Below are 19,635 nucleotides of genomic sequence, written 5' to 3'. Positions count from 1 at the left end.
TTCCGGTTTGCTGCCAGGGTTTAAAATACACCTTCTCTCTTGCACATGTGCTCGAGCACATGATGCTGAAACTGGAGGAATTCTGCTCAGGGAACTCAGTTCAACTTGCAAGCAGGCTGAGCTTTTTATAGGGAGAGAGGCAGAAGAAGAGTGGTTTCCTGTGGACGTTGCTTTGTGAGTCACACGTTACATGACACAGCATTCCTCCCGGGAAACTTAATTGCTGGAACCGATGAGCACATCAGTGCTCGGGAAGCTCCCCTTGTGTTAGCAAACACACCTGAACACTTCGCCTGGCGCTTCTGGAAGTTGTTCTGATAGCACTTTAGAGATTTTAAACTCGGCTGTTTCATGTTTTTCAGTTTCTATCAGAACTCCATTATGTAAATATTTTTAGTTTCAAAAGCAACTGGCCATTAACAGCCTTGCACAGAAGACGTTGTAATGGCTGTTAATGCTGTAACACAGATGAAATAATAATTATTATTTTATTCCATGTGTAATAATAAAGTTTCACATTACTTCTCTAAGTGATTTTATGCAAACAAAGGTCAGAGTAGCTTTATAATGCTCCTGTAGCACATTTTTTCTGATGTATCAGTGACCAGGACAGGTTACTTGAATGGACAGATGTTGGGGTTTTAGTTTAGTCTTAGGTTTTCCTGTTAAAGGAATTTTCTCCCATATGCATGTTGCTAGGGGACAAATAGCTGTACTTAAGAAAGACAAAAAGGGGAGTGGGGCGGGCCTGGCTACTCTTTTGTCTACACCTGGGTGTGGGGACAGTTCGCTCTGAGCGTCCGGAGAGAGAAGCTGCAGAGAAAGGAGCTGCTGCTGCTTTCTTTTTGGCCGTTCTTTCTTCCTGCTGGAAGCAACGCCGGGACCCCAAAAGCCGCTTTTCCCTGCCCTGCTGGAGACCGAGCTGTGGCTGTCCTGCTCCACTGCTGCTTCGAGCTTTCGCTACGCTGTAGCCCTGCTTGCCCTGCCTGCCTGGGCCTCCGTGGTTTTTTCCCATCTGGATACATCTCGTCTGCCACCCGGGATTTGCGTTCGTCCCTGCCGTTCCAGCCTGCTGTTCCTGAGAGCCCGGGATCGGCTGCCCAGCGGTTTGTGAAGCCTTTGTTCCATCCCTTCCCGGGATCCCAGGGCACCAGAGCCGCGTGCTCCCCGAGCTCGCTCCGGAGCGCCCCCTGCAGCCGCGGGGGAACCATCGCACCTGCCCTGCTCACCGGGAGCCGCCAGCGCCCCTGCCGGCTGTGAGCAAAACTGCACCCGAGGGGAAAGGGCCTGACAGCCGAGAAGGCTGGCACTGGGTTTGTGATTGCTGTTACTGCCATAGTTGTTGTTGTTTTGTTTGACTGGTTATATACATATATATATAGAGTAAAGAACTGTTATTCCTATTTCCCACACCTTTGCCTAAAGGCCCTTGGTTTCAAAATATAATAACTTGGAGGGAAAAGGGGTTATATCTGCCACTTCAAGGGGGGCCTCTGCCTTCCTTAGCAGACACCTGTCTTTCAAAACCGAGACAGATCTTGGCGCCCAACGTGGGGCCTGAGGGCATTAAGAAATAGAGGTGAAAAAGGAATAACAGTTCCTCGATAACTTTATTTTGTGTGCTGGATATTGGAACCTTGTTAGGCAGCACCATGTGGTCTAGTTTACCCTGGTTTGGGTGGCATGTAGCCGTGGCTATATTCTTCCCCTTTGCAGCTCCTTACTTGAATATGGGTCCTCTGACTAAGGCTACCATTGCTGTTATCCAGCTTGCGTTATGGGTCGAGAAGGTGAGGAATTCATGGGTTTTTAACTTCCTCTGGAATGTGGGCACATGGATAAACAGCTATCACACACTGAGCACATGTTTTTGGGGTTATGTTAACAATGGTACCTTCTGTGAGGAAATGACACCAGGGGAAGTTTTCTCCCAACCCCTCAACCAGTTCTTTGGGCCCACCCCATCAATTTTCGAAGGGTTTAAATTCCCTCTGAATACTAACCATCTGCTGCTGATAGGCCTACTCTATTTAGCATTCAAGGATAAGTTGAGATTGGCTTGGATATCTACCCGGACACCAGCCCCAGAGACTAGAGATCCTGCCCCAGAACCTGACATGGCCCCAGAGAGTAGAGTTCCTACCCCAGAGCCTGATCCTGCCCCAGAGCCTGACACGGCCCCAGACACTAGAGATCCTACCCCAGAGCCAGAGCCTGCCACAGCCCCAGACACTAGAGATCCCGCCCCACAGACTGATACTGCCCAACAGTCCACCTCAGAAATGGACTACCCAAACTGGGTGGGGGTACTGGCAAAAGGGATGCAGGAGATGTGCCAAGAGATGGGTCAGGTGCGCAAGGAGATGTGCCAGGAGATGGGCCAGGTGCGCCAGGAGATATGCCAGTTGCTAAGGGAATACACCTCCTCAGCTAGTGAAAAACCCTCTCCCTGCCCCAAAGAGGGTGAGTCCGATGGTGCAGCAGTGGAACCCACGGATGTTACAACCGTCCAGGCTTCAGCTGAACCACAAGGACAACCACAGCCAGCAGCAGTCGCCCCTGTGCAAAGGAGGAAGTATAAGACCAAATCAGTACGACCAGTTAATGATGATGGGCAACCAGGGCCCTCACAACCAGCAGGAGAGCCAGAGCCAGAAGTCATCACTGAGTCCCTGTCGCACGACAGTCTCCGTGCTATGCGAAACGACATTGTGCGAAGGGGGCGTGAGCCTTATACCACCTGGCTGCTTCGGGTTTGGGACCTTATGGGCACAAGTGTGCAACTGGATAGTGGTGAGGCAAGGTATCTGGGATCGTTGACCCAGGACCCAGGTGTGGACCAGATATTTGTGAGGGAGCCAGGGCCTCTCTCTCTCTGGGAGCGGCTCTTAATGAGTGTGAGAGAAAGGTTCATTCACAAAGAAAGAATGCAGGAGTATCATCATAGAATGCAGTGGAAGACACTCGAGCAAGGGATCCAACAGCTAAGAGAGGTGGCAATATTAGAGGTACTCTTTGGGAAGGATGGACAGCATGATAATGACCCCGATAAGGTCAGGTGCACAGGACAGATGATGTGGAACCTGGCAAGGCTAGGGCCATCGCAATACACCACCTTCATTGCAACGATTGATGCTGACAATACCCGAGAAACAGTGGGCTCTGTTGCCAACAGGCTCAGGCATTATGACAGCATGATCAATGGCCCGCTGAAAGCTCATGTCTCTGCTGTGGTCCAGGACCTCAAAGAGGAGATGAAGGAGAAGATGGAGGAGATGAGGGAGGAGATGAGGAGGGTCAGTGTGGCACCAGTGCGAGTCACAGGCCCCCAAGTCAGAGCCCGTCGTCCCCCTGCGAGAGAGAGAGGGTACACCCCACGAGCTGAGCTGTGGTTTTTCCTGTGTGAGCATGGGGAAGACATGAGAAGGTGGGATGGGAAACCCACCTCTGCCCTGGCAGCGCGGGTGCATGAACTCAAGGAGGGAGGCACTAACCGAGGGGGTTCTGCTAAGGTGAAGGTAGCCTCAGCCTCCCGTGACCGAGCTGCCAGGTATTACAGAAGGGAGGATGATATGTCGGATCCCCTTGAAGGTACCTCGAGCATGTACGCCCAGGGAAAGAATGATAACCAGGGCTAGAGGGGCCCTGCCTCTAGCCAGGAAGAGGCACGGGAGAACCGAGTTTTCTGGACGGTGTGGATCCGATGGCCTGGCACATCAGAGCCACAAAAATATGATGCATTGGTTGATACTGGGGCACAATGTACTTTAATGCCATCGGGACATGTGGGGGCAGAACCTGTATCCATCGCTGGGGTGACCGGGGGATCACAGCAGTTGACCCTTTTGGAAGCTGAGGTGAGCCTGACTGGGAAGGAGTGGCAAAAGCATCCGATTGTGACCGGCCCAGAGGCCCCGTGTATTCTGGGCATAGACTTCCTCCGGAATGGCTACTACAAAGACCCAAAAGGACTCAGGTGGGCATTTGGGATTGCTGCTGTGGAGGCAGAGGGCATTAGGCAATTGAACACCCTGCCTGGACTATCTGAGAATCCTTCTGCAGTTGGGCTCCTGAAAGTGGAAGAGCAACGAGTGCCAATTGCCACCTCGACAGTGCACCGCCGGCAGTATCGGACAAATCGAGATGCTGTGATCCCCATCCACAAGATGATCCGCGAGCTGGAGAGTCAAGGGGTGGTCAGCAAGACCCACTCACCCTTCAACAGCCCCATCTGGCCTGTGCGCAAGTCTGACGGGGAATGGAGATTGACTGTGGACTATCGTGCCCTGAATGAAGTGACTCCACCGTTGAGCGCTGCCGTGCCAGACATGTTGGAGCTCCAGTACGAGCTGGAGTCCAAAGCAGCAAAGTGGTACGCCACTATTGACATTGCCAATGCATTCTTCTCCATTCCTCTGGCAGCAGAGTGCAGGCCTCAGTTTGCCTTCACCTGGAGGGGCGTGCAGTACACCTGGAACCGACTGCCCCAGGGGTGGAAGCACAGTCCCACCATCTGTCATGGACTGATCCAGACTGCACTAGAAAAGAGTGAGGCTCCAGAACATCTGCAGTACATTGACGACATCATTGTGTGGGGGAACACCGCAACCGAAGTGTTTGAGAAAGGAGAGAGAATAATTCAAATTCTCCTGCAAGCTGGTTTTGCCATCAAGAAGAGCAAGGTCAAGGGACCTGCCCGAGAGATCCAGTTCCTGGGAGTAAAGTGGCAAGATGGACGACGTCAGATTCCCACTGAGGTCATCAATAAGATCACAGCAATGTCTCCGCCGACCAACAAGAAGGAAACACAAGCTTTCCTAGGTGCTATAGGTTTCTGGAGGATGCACATTCCCGAGTACAGCCAGATCGTGAGTCCTCTCTACCTGGTTACCCGCAAGAAGAATGATTTCCACTGGGGCCCTGAACAGCAGCAAGCCTTCGCCCAGATCAAACAGGAAATTGCTCACGCCGTAGCCCTTGGCCCAGTCAGGACAGGACCAGAGGTGAAGAACGTGCTCTACTCTGCAGCCGGGAACAATGGTCTGTCCTGGAGCCTCTGGCAGAAGGTGCCTGGTGAGACTCGGGGCCGACCACTGGGATTCTGGAGCCGAAGCTACAGAGGATCTGAAGCCAACTACACTCCCACAGAGAAGGAAATCCTGGCAGCTTATGAAGGAGTCCAGGCTGCCTCAGAAGTAATCGGCACAGAGGCACAACTCCTCCTGGCACCCCGACTACCGGTGCTGGGGTGGATGTTCAAAGGAAAGGTTCCCTCCACGCATCACGCCACCGACGCTACTTGGAGCAAATGGATTGCCCTCATCACGCAGCGCGCCCGAATTGGAAACCCAAGTCGCCCTGGGATCTTGGAAATAATTACAAACTGGCCGGAAGGTGAGACTTTTGGGTTATCTTCTGAAGAAGAAGAGGAGCAGGTGACACGTGCCGAAGAAGCCCCACCATATAACGAGCTACCAGAGAGTGAAAGACAATACGCCCTCTTCACTGATGGTTCCTGCCGAATTGTAGGCGCTAGCCGGAAATGGAAAGCCGCTGTATGGAGCCCCACACGACAAGTTGCACAGGCCACTGAAGGAGAAGGTGGATCGAGCCAATTTGCTGAGCTCAAAGCTGTCCAATTAGCTCTGGACATAGCTGAAAGAGAGAAGTGGCCAAAGCTCTACCTCTACACTGATTCATGGATGGTAGCCAATGCTCTGTGGGGTTGGCTGGAAAGGTGGAATAAGGCAAACTGGCAGCGCAGAGGAAAACCAATCTGGGCTGCTGAAGAGTGGAAAGACATTGCCACTCGGGTAGAGAAGCTATCCGTGAAGGTCCGTCATGTAGATGCTCACATCCCCAGGAGCCGGGCTAATGAAGAACATCGTAACAACAAACAGGTAGATCAGGCTGCGAAAATAGAGGTGTCCCAGATAGACTTGGATTGGCAACATAAAGGAGAACTGTTCCTAGCTCGATGGGCCCATGATGCCTCAGGCCATCAGGGCAGAGATGCCACCTATAAGTGGGCACGAGACCGAGGGGTGGATCTAACCATGGACAGTATCTCCCAGGTTATCCATGACTGTGAGACATGCGCTGCGATCAAGCAGGCCAAGCGGGTGAAGCCTCTGTGGTATGGCGGGCGATGGTCCAAATACAAGTATGGGGAGGCCTGGCAGGTTGATTACATCACACTGCCTCAAACCCGCCAGGGCAAGCGCTATGTGCTCACAATGGTAGAAGCCACCACTGGGTGGCTGGAGACCTATCCTGTGCCTCATGCTACTGCCCGGAACACCATCCTGGGCCTGGAAAAGCAAGTCCTTTGGAGGCATGGCACCCCTGAGAGAATCGAGTCTGACAATGGGACTCATTTCAAGAACAGCCTTATAAACACCTGGGCTAGAGAACATGGCATTGAGTGGGTGTACCACATCCCTTACCATGCACCAGCAGCTGGGAAGGTTGAGCGGTGTAATGGACTGCTTAAAACCACCTTGAAGGCACTGGGTGGGGGGACTTTCAAAAACTGGGAGATGCATTTAGCAAGAGCCACCTGGTTAGTTAACACTCGAGGTTCCACCAGCCGAGCAGGCCCTGCCCAATCCGAACCCCTACAAACAACAGATGGAGATAAGGTTCCAGTGGTGCACATGAGAGGTATGCTTGGAAAAACTGTTTGGGTAAAGTCTGCCTTGAGCAAAGACAAACCCATCCGTGGGGTTGTTTTTGCTCAGGGACCAGGTTGCACCTGGTGGGTGATGCAAAAAAATGGAGAGACCCGATGCTTACCTCAAGAGGACCTTGTTTTAGGGTGAACTACCCATGGCTCTGTACTTGTATCAGTATCAGCATGTATATTTGTATATAATTTGGGTAATGCATAGATTTATATGGTTAAAAAAAAAAAAAAAGTTACGTTTCATGTAACATGTTAGTATGGGAAAAAATTCGGGGTGGATAATGTTGGGGTTTTAGTTTAGTCTTAGGTTTTCCTGTTAAAGGAATTTTCTCCCATATGCATGTTGCTAGGGGACAAATAGCTGTACTTAAGAAAGACAAAAAGGGGAGTGGGGCGGGCCTGGCTACTCTTTTGTCTACACCTGGGTGTGGGGACAGTTCGCTCTGAGCGTCCGGAGAGAGAAGCTGCAGAGAAAGGAGCTGCTGCTGCTTTCTTTTTGGCCGTTCTTTCTTCCTGCTGGAAACAACACCGGGACCCCAAAAGCCGCTTTCCCTGCCCTGCTGGAGACCGGGCTGTGGCTGCCCTGCCCCGCTGCTGCTTCGAGCTTTCGCTACGCTGTAGCCCTGCTTGCCCTGCCTGCCTGGGCCTCCGTGGTTTTTTCCCATCTGGATACATCTCGTCTGCCACCCGGGATTTGCGTTCGTCCCTGCCATTCCAGCCTGCTGTTCCTGAGAGTCCGGGATCAGCTGCCCAGCGGTTTGTGAAGCCTTTGTCCCATCCCTTCCCGGGATCCCAGGGCACCAGAGCCGCGGGTTTCCCGAGCTCGCTCCGGAGCGCCCCCTGCAGCCGCGGGGGAACCATCGCACCTGCCCTGCTCACCGGGAGCCGCCAGCGCCCCTGCCGGCTGCGAGCGGAACTGCACCCGAGGGGAAAGGGCCTGACAGCTGAGAAGGCTGGCACTGGGTTTGTGATTGCTGTTACTGCCATAGTTGTTGTTGTTTTGTTTGACTGGTTATATACATATAGATATATATAGAGTAAAGAACTGTTATTCCTATTTCCCACACCTTTGCCTAAAGGCCCTTGGTTTCAAAATATAATAACTTGGAGGGAAAAGGGGTTATATCTGCCACTTCAAGGGGGGCCTCTGCCTTCCTTAGCAGACACCTGTCTTTCAAAACCGAGACAACAGACCAAAAAAAATGCTTTGAAGGTCTTTTGGGATACATGGGGTGGATGTATAGATCTATATTGCTCGTGTGAAGCCATATGAACACAGCACACAGTCCCAGTGCTGGGCTGGCCCTGCTGAGGGACCTCAGGGCTGTGTCCAGTTCTGGGCCCTCCCGGCCAGAGAGCCCTGGAGGGGCTGGAGCGTGTCCAGGGCAGGGAACGGAGCTGGGAAGGGGCTGGAGCCCCAGGAGCGGCTGAGGGAGCTGGGAAAGGGGCTGAGCCTGGAGCAAAGGAGGCTCAGGGGGGACCTTGTGGCTCTGCACAAGTCCCTGACAGGAGGGGGCAGCCGGGGGGGTCGGGCTCTGCTGCCAGGGAACAGGGACAGGACAAGGGGAAAGGGCCTCAGGCTGGGCCAGGGGAGGCTCAGCTTGGACAGCAGCAGGAATTTCTGCATGGAAAGGGTGCTCAGGCCTTGGCAGGGGCTGCCCAGGGAGCTTTGGAGTGCCCATGCCTGGAGGTGTCCAAGGAAGGGCTGGAGGTGGCACTCAGTGCTCTGGGCTGGGGACAAGGTGGGCATCGGGCACAGCTTGGACTCCCATGGGCTGGGAGGGCTTTTCCAGCCTCAGGGATCCTGGGATTCTGAGCAGCTTAGCTTTTTCCTTACTTGTACTAGAGTTTAGTTCCCACCTTCAGTGCTGGATTTCATCTGCCAATACATAATTCTTTTCTGATGGGTGGGGGAAAAGGGGGCTCAACATAATCTGACTGTTTTTTATATTTAGGCAGATTTAAGCTGGATTCAAGGCAAGGAAAGCCTTTCCCCAGGCCTTTAGAAGGACATTCCAAATGCACGTGGTGCTTGAATGATCAAGACACATCAGCACTGGAGCTTGGTAGCAGCTCTTTCTCCTCAGTACCACCAGACAACCTCAAATCTAGTTTTTGTGTCACACTGCTCATGTTCTGGTGGGGAAAGAAGCAACATCTCTGTGGCAATCTCTGTTCTTCAGGCGTTTTTTGGGTCCTTGTCACTCTTCCTGTTGAAGCAGGATGGAGGTGAAACAGCAGCAGGCACTGAACTGTGAGCAGTACTCCCAGATATTCGGTCCTATAGAAAGAAAATTATGTCATCAGCTCAGGCTGTCCTCTCTCGAAGCCCTTAGGCTAAATATGTCCTGGCTGGATTGTGTAGGAGAAAAATACCCCTCCTTTGCACGTCCTGTGGAAGAGTTCATTGTGTTTCTTTTTGTGTGGGGCTTTAGAGGGTGTTACGTTGTATCTGTCTGGACACATGAAGTATTTAAATGCACCACTGTTGGAAAGGTGTTCCCAAAGCTCCCTTTTAATTACCTGTAATACTCGTCAAACTGTCTTCTCTTCTCCCTTCTGGCCCCACCTGACTCGTGGGAGAACAGAGCTGGCTTTGTTATGTGCCTTGAGGTCACTGAACTCACACAGGCCTGGATCATGGGGGAAAAGTACTGCCAAGATCTGCTGGAGTAACACAAGAGCATTTCTGTCAGATAGGAACCCATTTCTTGTCAGGAGGGAGTTACTGAGTTGGTCTCTGGCCTCACCAGGTGACTTCTGCTGCCCTGAGAGGTGTGTGAGGGCCCGAAATAGACACGAGTGTTGTCAGCATAACACGGAGTCCTTGGCCTGTGCCCTGTCTTCTAATTAGGCTGTAGGTTCCTTATATATATTGTCAGTGGGAGGGATTTACAGGGTTGGTACCGATTGAATAATGTCTCAGAAATCTTTAGGTACTGAGCAGTTACCAGTTTCACTCCAGAAGCTCCCCTGGAAAGCAGGGCCAGCTTGGGCAGATGATATCTGTCGAGTATTACAGAGCCCAGTTACTAAAAGACTGCTGGGAAAAAAAAAAAAAGGAGCTCTCTGGTGGCTCATCCACACTTCCCGTCACTCCTCAGATTTTAAATAAAATGGGCTGAGTTGAATTTGACCATGGGCCATTTTTAGGTGTCTAAACTTTGTGGAGGAGCTGATGGTGAGCACATTGTTCCACTGGATACTTGGCTGTTTCCATGTGTTAGGAACAAGCACTGCTGGGCCGTGTCCAGGGGCATGGATCTATTAAAAAACCCCGAAGCAGCTACTCCTTTAAAATACTCTTTTTCTGTATGACAGGATGAGTGTGGAAGGATTTCTGTGTGCAGCTTCTGAAAATACTTTTTTCCACCCTGTGCTTCTTCGATGTGGCTCTGCAGATTCCTCGGTATTCCTGGCAACAGGCTCCCTCTCTCGGGATGGAGCTCAGAAAACCTGATGCTGCTATTTGTTAATGCCGCTGCCTAGTTTTTAATTTCCACATTATTTCATCTGTGGAGTGGAAGCAGGCTTGCTTCCTACGCCTCTGACTTCACTCCTGGACAGTGTCTCTGTTGGATCCAGCAGCCAGCAGACTCGGGAGAGTCCGTGCTCTGCTGGAAAACACTGCCAGCGCCGCTCATCCCGTCAGTCTTCCCAACATGTGACTCAGCCTGCTTTGTGTTGTGGTTTTGTACTGAATTACAGCAGCTCCCTGCTGTCCCAAGGCAGCGGCCAGCAGACATCCTCTGCTCTGTCTCACCTGGGATGCTTTCACCAGTCTTTCCCGCTGGATCTGTGTGCCCGGAGGTCCTGTGTGCTTCCAGTCCTTGCTGTGACTTTCGGGAGAGAGGCTGGATGCCAGCCCTTGGGGACGGGAGATGCTGCCCGGCCAGGGACTCTGCTGCTGGTGGCAGCAGTGGGATGGAGCCAAAAAATTCATGGAAAGCTTGGGGAATTGGTTGTTTTGCTTTGTGTTAGTGTGGTGGAACACGACTTTTCGGTGGAGGTTTTTTTTTCTTTTTAGGGTAGGACTTAACATCTGGTACTCGTGTATATTGGAAAAATTAATCTTCCCTCCCTGCAGTGACTTTTTCAGCCTCCAAAAGCGACACTTAAATGAAAGCGTTACGTGCGTACAGTAGGAATGAACAGACTGAACTTCGGTGATAAACCCACTTCCCCGTGTTTTAGGCGCTGTTTGCCGGCAGAACAGCCCTGCCCGGAGCTGTTGCACCACCCGCGGCCGGGCTGGCACTCCCGGCCTCCTCCTCCTCCTCCTCGCGCTGTTCCTCCTGCCGCGGGCGCTCCGTCCCCTCCTCTGCCGGTGCTGACGCACGGGCGCGCCCGGGGAAGGAGCGGCGGGAGCGCGGTCGCTCCATCCCCTCTGGATCTCTCCGCTCACCTCTCCCGATTTCCCTCCGCAGGCGCTTCCCGCGGGGCTGGCGAGCGGCTGGGAAAGGAGCACTGACGAAGCCCAGCCCGGGGAAAGTTGAAAGGCAACTTTGAAGGCGAAGGAAGTCGGGGCTGGCGAAGGAGACGCGGGGCCGGGAGTGGCCGCGCCGCCGCCGTGTCCCCGTCCTGCTGCCGGGAGCGGCGCGTCTGCCTGCAGCTGAAGGGGAAAAGCCGTGTTACCTGCTGCTGTCTGCCGCCTGATTTCCAGGAGTGAGTAGCTCTCCTCTCCGGATGGTCCCGTTTGAGAGCAAAGGCGTGTTTGGCTGCTGCTGGTGGGCCGGGGGCTGCGTTTGGGAAGCGACAGAGGGACTTCGACACAGTCAGATCGACAGCACAGCTCTGGGGAGTTGGTTGTCTTTTTGCTCGGGTGACTTTTTTTGAAGTGGCGCTTAAGCCTGTGCTTACTTTCTTGTTTGCTGCTTTTGGTTTTAATCTTAGCCTTTAGTTTAGCTTGGGGTCTTTTTTCCTAGAAGCCAACCAGGCTGCCAGCACGTGGGACAGCAGTGAGGTGCCCGTGAGTCCCCCTGGCTTGTCCCCCAGATTGTGTCAGGGGTGTGTTTCCATCAGGCAGCTTTATCTCCTGCTGGGGCACGGAATCTCCCTGTGGTTTCTGGGTTTGGAGGTTTGTTTGCAATACACCTGCGGGAGATAACCAGAATTACACAGCGTGGCAACGGCGTTGCCTGCACAGACTGAAAGCCAGGGACAATCTGCTGTCCCTTCTGCCACCTCGGGCAGCTCTCCCCACGCCTGACCTCCCCCTTGAGTGCTGCCAGGTATCCCCAGGGCGGTTGCAGTGTTTGTATGAAACAGCAAGAGCAAGAAGGTGTTTCAGACTTTCTGTGAGGCTGCAGAGAGGCTGTGCCTGGGCAGTGCCGTGTGCCCGTGCGTGCTCCGTGTGTGTCACGGTGTCACCGCTGCCCCACAGCGTGAGTGCTGCGGCTGTACAGCAGGCTGGCCCTGGGTGTGGAGCAGAGCCCGTGAGTCACAGGCAGAGCGCAGAAATCCTCTCGGAGAGCTGCAGGCGCTGCAGCAGGGGAACAGAACTTTATCCGTGAGCTGCGCCCGGGATCCGCTGAGGAGTCTTTCCAGGGGCTGTGATCCTATTTGTGCGTTTCGGGCATAGCCGCCTTTTCTTCTCATCCTAAACCTCTTTGGAACTCAATGCTTTAATCTGGAAGCTTTCTAATAGATTTAGAGCGATGAGTCAAGGGTTTTTTTTACTTCTGGGGAAGAAACTAAACCAAACTGCCTGCAGTAGTTCATCTGTGTGTATTTTTTATACATACATTTGTGTATGTGCGCACACAAGTGTACACACACAGAACAGCTACTCCAGGCGTTGGTTTTTGGGCTGTGTGTGTACAGATGGGCATGTGTGTCTATATAAAAAATGGTTTTTTAAAGCAGGATGGTGTGAGCAAACTTAGAGGAGCATGAATTTCTTCCTGCTCTGTCAAGTAATACCCTGCCTCCTTCATTTGCCAGTTGATTTGGTTATGCAGACAAAGGCAGGAAAACAGACCATAACAAAACCACTCTTATCTAAGCTAATCTGCTTCCAGTACTGTCAGGTAAATCATTAACCCACGGGCCCAGTGCTTGTAAAAGCTGCTGAAGAGGTTTCCTGCCCCTGAAACTCCCGTTTTCCAGAAGGTAGGAAGTGAAATTACTTGCAGATCTTGGTTTCACGTGTGGGTGTTTGCTGCTGCCGTGGTTTCTGTGCCTGTTAACAAAGTGCTGTAGTCCAGTGGATTAATGAGGGGAGAGGGCCTGCTCCCTGCGGTCTTTTTCCTAAGAGAGCAGCTTCAGCTAAGGCAGAGGGGAAAAACAGCATTTACTTACCTGTAAGCACTGTCATTCATTAATGAAATGTAAATTCACTTGGGCTCATGGCCGATGGTGTGTTTTGCTCAGCAGCTTCATTTCCTGGCATCCTGTGATTCGAATCCGTTTGAGCTGGGAAGATTTGCTGTGGGTCTTGCTGCACTTAATTCCACACCAGACTTCTGTTTCAGATGACTTTTGTTTCTGTAGCCACGTAAGAGATGGGTTTCTCTGAGGCATTTAATACATAGAATCTGTGCAGTCCTGTCTGCATTTGCTTTACGTTTTGATCGATCGCGTTGGCATCGAGTCTGTTTTGTGTGAGTAACCTAAAGTATGGCAAATCTGTAGCACATGGACAACAGCAGGAGGAGCTTCATTTGTGATGTTTGCAGCTTTTGCCTGAACAAAAGAAAACGGGCTCAAGAAGGGCTTAAGCTATTCTAGTTGCCCATGTCCAAGAGCATGACTCAGAACTTCCAGCTAAACTCCTCTAAGCTCCCTGAGTGTTGGAGTTGTGCCTTTCCCCCCTAAGCTGGGTGTGTTTTCGGTGCCAAGCTCTCAGCCTGGCTGTCTTCTGCCAAAGGTCTGCCTGGTCCTACAAGGGGATTTTCAGGCATCTCCGGGGAGGAAAGGGGTCCAAACAATTCCTTGGAGGGCACAGCTCAGAAACCTGGAGCTCAGTTCCAGTGAGAGCCCGTGCCCAAAGTGCTGTGTGCCATTCGGCACGGCTCAGCGCCCTGCACAGCCTGTGCTCTGCCTGCCCGGCTTTCCAGCCGCCTCTGAGAGCTCCAAACTGCTCCTGCTGCTCAGGAAAGTGCCCTTTTTGCTTGGTTGACTTTACAGCCTGGCTGCACATTAGCTTTTTAAAGCTGAGTTTTTTAAAGCTGCTCTCCATGTGAGGAGAGAATTCAGAGGTTGCTGTGCGTCTGGGTTACACCTGAGACTGAGTGCCTGAGGGGGGAGATATCCAGACCTGGAGGAGAAGGTGACTCCAGCCCTTTTCCCAGGAGGTGTGAGCTTGTGGAAGGAGGTCTCTGTACTGGGGACACCCCAGCAGGTGCTCCCAAGTGCTGTATCAGGTGGTGGCACTGGATTGCAGAGGGCAGGGTGGTCCCTCCTCCCTGTCCGGGGCAGCCCAGCACAGGAGCAGATCCACACTGTGGATCCTCACTTAAGCCTCTCTCCTTTGAGTTTTTAGGGACAAAAGGTGCTGACTGGGTTCTCAGCCAGTTTAGGTGAGCCATGGTCCCTTGGGCAACCAGGTTGCCACACTCTGTGTGCAGTCAGAGCTGTTGTGGCCACAAGGGACAAGGAGAAGGAACACACCTTGGGAGTGTCTGTGCTGCCCCTTGTGCACTCGCCTCTGGCCTGAGGATGGTTTTTCGCCTGGAAAATTGCCCTGATGGAGCACTCTGTTGTCTCCAGCTGCTTTCTGCAGCTGTCTGCATGGCAAAGGAGGTGGGGGAAATGACTCTGGTTAAAAATAGAAAGGCGGATTAGGAAATGTGAGGTATGGTTTCAACACCCAGCCGGGATGCTCTCACAACTCGCTGCTGCCACCGAAAGGGGAAGGACTTGCTTGTGCTTGTGTGCCTGCAGAAAACCCGGAAAAGACAAACCGTGGAATCACCCAGGCACAGGAGAGGAGGAGGAGGATGCCTCTGAGAAAAGCTTGTTGAGCTCTGCTGGCACAGGTGACACGAGTCCAGGTGTGCAGGGACTGGAATTCAGGAATGCTCCCTTTGGAAAGGTTGGGTTTAAACTTCCAGCTGCAGCCAAGGTCATCTGGGTTAGTCTGCCCAAGTTAAGGACAAAGATTTAAGGAGATTTACTCTGCTGTTTGAATTGTTCTTATTCTGCTGTTTTATGGGGAGAGTTCTGCTTGGAAAAAAAAACCAAAACCAAAAAGTGCTGGGGGCGTGATTTCCCTGAATGTGAATGTGTAATATGACACTCTCAGAAGAGACTTTATTTTGCAATAAATGTGTGAAGTGTCAGGAGAAAGAGTCAACAGACAAGCCAAGGGTAAATAACTTGTGCTTTAGAAACCGTGGTCTTTTGGAGTGTTGCTTTTAGGAAGTGGGTTGATTTTGTCACCAACCTTCAGTGTTTCTCACTGTTCCTTCTGGTTATCACTGATCCTTTTGATATATTTTCTGTTGCCTTTTCTAAATCAACTGAATTTCTAAAATCCACTTAGGAAAAGCATTATTTTCCTTGTTGAAAAGTTTGTTTCCTGCTGCTTTTTTTGTCTTTGGTTTTTGGGGTTTGAGTTTATTTTTACTTGCTTTCTTTAATGTTTTTTAACTCTTTATCAGCCTTGAGAACAGTTTGAGTTCTCCTGCTGTTCCCTAGTACAGCTCCTGTTGTTGTAGCACTCCCAGCCACACACTGATAAACAGTGACCCATCCTGTTCAGCGTTCAGAAATATCCAGGGGCATTTCAGATATCCTGGAAATCCATCCTAGATGGATGCTAAAACCCAGGATGCGTCCTGTACCAAGCACTCCCTGCACAGGGCGTGGTGAAGGGACTACAGCAGTTATTCATCATAGCTAAAGAATGTTTATCTAATATTTAGTACAGAAAACGTGTCACATAACACATCTCCTGGGCAAATGATTGGAAGACAAACAGCATTTATTCTTTTCAAGGAGCTGTGGATACAAGGTGGAATTCAGTATCAAGTCAGAGTTTACCTTTACCAAAGTGAATTTAAGAATTGAAGTTACACTTCAACCTCTGAAAAAGAATCCTGAAGACAAGCAGGTATTTTTACTCAGTTATGTTTCAAACACTTCAGCATGATTTCTCATGAATTACTGGGCTGCTTTTCATAAGCAGGAGTAAAAATTCATTGTTCCCAGTGATAGATATAACACTGTTTTCTTGTAAATTTAAAAGATCAGCAGTCAAGCAGATTTTTCACCACTAAGAATATGGATGTTGTAATACTTGATTTATTTTTTTTAAACAATGAAACTAAGCACATTTAACTCCAATTTATTTGTGTTGGAGAAGCTGATGCTTTGGGATTGTTGGGTATTAAGCATCAAGGAGATGCTTAAAGAGAAAGATTTATTTGGAAGACCACCAGCTAATGAGTTCCGGTGCAACTTTGATTTCAGTTTTTTCATCTTCCCAGCTCTCTGGGGTTTTTTCCATATTATTTCTAACTCCTTTGGTGTTTTGAAATTTTCTCTTTTGATCTCAGCCACCTGCTTTGCTCTGGGGACATTGGTTTGTCTGTTCTAAACTGGTCACACCCCACCTAAATCCTGGCATTGTTCAGCTCTCTCAGTGTGTTTGGATGTTGTACTTAGGTTAAAGCAACAAAGAACAACCCCAGGCACCAGCACAGGCTGGGGGGTCCCTGCTGGGGCAGCTCTGAGGGGAAGGACCTGGGGGACACCGAGCTGTCCCTGAGCCAGCAGAGTGTCCTGGGGGTCCTGGGGGACACCGAGCTGTCCCTGAGCCAGCAGAGTGTCCTGGGGGTCCTGGGGGACACCGAGCTGTCCCTGAGCCTGCAGAGTGTCCTGGGGGTCCTGGGGGACACCGAGCTGTCCCTGAGCCTGCAGAGTGTCCTGGGGCCAAGGAGGCCAATGGGATCCTGGGGGCAGCAGGACAGAAGAGCATTCCCAGCAGGGCAGGGAGGGATCCTGCCCCTCTGGGCAGCCCTGGAGGCACCTCTGGAGTGCTGTGTCCAGCCCTGGCTCCTCAGCACAGCAGGGCCAGGGAGCTCCTGGAGCGGGGCCGGCGGAGGCTGCGCAGCTGAGCAAGGGCCTGGAGCATCTCCGTGCCCAGCACAGGCTGAGGGAGCCGGGGCTGCTCAGCCTCGAGAGGAGCCCCAGCTGAGAGGGGCCCTCAGCCCTGGCTGTCCCTGGCTGCAGGGAGGGCTCCGAGCAGGGCCCGGGCTCTGCTCCGGGGCCCAGCAATGGCACCAGAGCACCGGGCAGGGCCTGAGCCCAGCAATTGCCCTGCCCAGGAGGCAGAACTGCTGCCCTGGGCAGTGCCCAGCCCTGAGCACATTGGCCACAGAGGCTCTGGGCTCTCCTCCCTGGGGCTGTTGCAGAGCTGTGTGCACACAGTGCTGTGCCTGTGCTCCGCGATGGCCCTGCTGGAGCAGGGAGGAGAGAGCAGATGCCCACTGTGCTCCCTGCAGCCTGAGCCATCCTGGGATCCTGTGATCTGACCTGGGCAAACCTTGAGAAACTTTAGTTTGTGTTGATACAGTTGCAGAGAGAGAGTGGACAGATTTTTCAGGTGGTGAGGGGATCGCTAGTCCTGGTGAAGTTATGGAAAATGATACTGCAAAAGCTGAATGAGAAATGAAAGCAACTTTCTGCTGTGTTTGCCTTCACGGATCTCCTTGCTGCTTCAGGAAACAGAAGTGGTGCAGCTGTTTGCTGGGAATAGGATTTTAGAGTGAAGAAGGGGAGGTGAGAGTGAACTCTGATAGCCCAGAACAGTTTGCCCCGGTTTGATTTCTGAGCTACTAAATTTACATCACAACCCTCTCCCAAACCATGTGTATTTTAAATGATAACAGTACAAAGGTGCAGCAAAGGGACTGTTTGCAGACATTTTTCCCTGTGTGTGATGGCTTGGCTTTTACCAGATGTGAAGGGAGAGGTGGGAAAAGAATTGATCTGGTAATTTGGGGTTACTTAAGCTAAGAGCACTGGGTTACTGGTTTGGATTTATGTGGGAGAAGAGTGACCCAGGCTCAGACTTTTGTTAATGTTTAATGTTGTGTAACGTTCTGCCCAGGCATAATTGAGCCATCAGCACAGGAGTGATCCCGTTGGAGGGGTTTATTCTGAGTGATTACAGAGCCAGCATGCTGTGGCTTTCATTTCACTGCAGTCTGAGCTCATTGATGAACAGGGTCATCATTTATTTACAGTTCTTGGGATCCTTTCACACTGATTCTTCTTTTGGGCAGGGAGGAGGATGAGCAGACACCACAAAGTTATTGAAAATACTCTGTCCTCTCTTTCTGGTGGTGATTTGGCACTTCCCTGGTTTTAGAGCCTCTCCGCTTTCTCCTAATGCTGGTGACTTTTCATCTGGATTGTGCCACTGGGCTGGGAAGGGTCTGACACGTGGGGCTGGGAGGGGCCTCACGGAGCAAAGCAGAGAGGGAAGAGCAGACTCTACCGGGATGGAAAGGAGAATCAAGAGGAGAAAAGCCAGAGCACAAACACTCCTGCTGGTTCTTGTCTAGGTCTCAGCTTCAGGTGAATGCTCCTGATTTTTCTTCCCAGTTTCTTTATTTCTTCCTGATTTTGTGAGATTCCTGCACATAACAGTTTGTCTCCATGCTCTGCTGATGAGTCACGGGGCTGCATCAATAAATCCAGTTTTATGCCGAGCTTTGAAGCAGGGAGGGAGTCCTGTCTAAAAAGTACCTTTGAAAACTGGTGAGCAGAAGCTGCAAAGAGAAGCTGTGGCTGCTCCATCTGTCTAAGGCCAGGTTGGAGCACCCTGGGATAGTGGAAGGTATCCCTGCCCGTGGCAGGGGGTAGGACTGGTTGGGCTTTAAGGTCCCTCCCAACCCAAACCATTCTGGGAGTCTGTGAAGTGATTTTATACTCAGAAATAACTTTGGGCATGAAGATGACGTTCAGTTCTGTTGAACCTCTGGCTAATCAGAGGAGGAGGCAGCCACAAGTTGTGTTAGGGCAGACGTGTCTATTTCTGGGTCTTCAGTGGGGACCTGTTGAGCTTTGTAGTCCTGTGAGGTAGGAAAGAGCAGTGTGAAGTCCTTGGAAGACCTGAGCACCACTGGCTTGGAGCTTTGCGTGTCCTGTCCTAGAGAATTCACTTACACAGCTGAGCACAGGCTTCATCCTGAGCTCATCCATCTGGCTGCAAAGTCACCTCAAGTCTACTTCGTAAATACAGAGTAGTAAAAAGGTAGGCCAGAAATACTTTGGGCCTACTCTTCAAGGTGGAGGGTGGTTTTTCAACTAGATACAGAGTTGTCATGACTGAACTTGGAGGTTGTTGTCTGCCACCAGTTGTCTGAAAGCTGCTGTGCCTTTCGAAGCAAATTGTACCAACGCAGAAGAGGGAAGGTGTTGTGCATTGTAAACAGCAGTGTTATTTGTCAGTCAGCTGCCTGAAATAAAAAAATCTCAAGACAAAGGAGATGGCAGTGACTGGGGGCAAGTTTTCCATAAGTAGCTATTACTCTTCCCTAGAGAAATTTGCCAAAGCAATACTTGTAACTGCTAACACTTGAAATTGTGAAGACGTTGTGTTTGCGTGGCAAAGCTCTGGAAAACAGGTAACAGCAGTGAGTTTCAGCAGTGCACTTCAGAACTGCTGTCGTGGCCCCAGGCAGGGAAATCAGACAGAAAGGAGCGTTTTGGTTTGAATTTCCAGTGAGTGTCCCCAGGGACTACCCAGAGCAGCTGGGGCTGCCCCTGGATCCCTGGCAGTGCCCAAGGCCAGGCTGGACATTGGGGCTTGGAGCAGCCTGGGACAGTGGGAGGTGTCCCTGCCCATGGCAGGGGTGGAACTGGAGGTAAGATCCCTTCCAGAACATTCTGGGATTCTGTGCATGCCATCCCATTCCAAGTGCTATGTTTGGTGGAGACCCACACCGAAATCATCTGATGTTTGTCTCGAGGCTTGGTTCTGCCTTTCACCCATCTGG

At 51.5% G+C, this 19,635-nt stretch overlaps 1 protein-coding gene across 4 annotated transcripts in view; it reads left to right on the top strand.

Annotated features, from left to right (window-relative positions):
* The window catches only part of SGMS1 (sphingomyelin synthase 1), a 97,656-nt gene that overhangs the window by 51,349 nt on the left and 26,672 nt on the right, over nucleotides 1-19,635 (top strand). For 3 of the 4 annotated variants that reach the window (XM_048311063.1, XM_048311064.1, XM_048311065.1), the window contains one exon: nucleotides 11,113-11,350. The gene's annotated coding sequence lies outside the window, so the exon portion shown is untranslated. Of the gene's footprint in view, nucleotides 1-10,407; nucleotides 10,496-11,112; nucleotides 11,351-19,635 lie in introns of those variants that run through there. The other variant, XM_048311066.1, reaches the window with a different exon arrangement.

Source organism: Corvus hawaiiensis, chromosome 8 (genome assembly GCF_020740725.1).
Source record: "Corvus hawaiiensis isolate bCorHaw1 chromosome 8, bCorHaw1.pri.cur, whole genome shotgun sequence".
In the NCBI taxonomy this organism is placed as follows: Eukaryota; Metazoa; Chordata; class Aves; order Passeriformes; family Corvidae; genus Corvus; species Corvus hawaiiensis.
The sequence above is the reverse complement of the archived record's forward strand: the minus strand, read 5'-3'. Positions and strand labels throughout refer to the sequence as shown.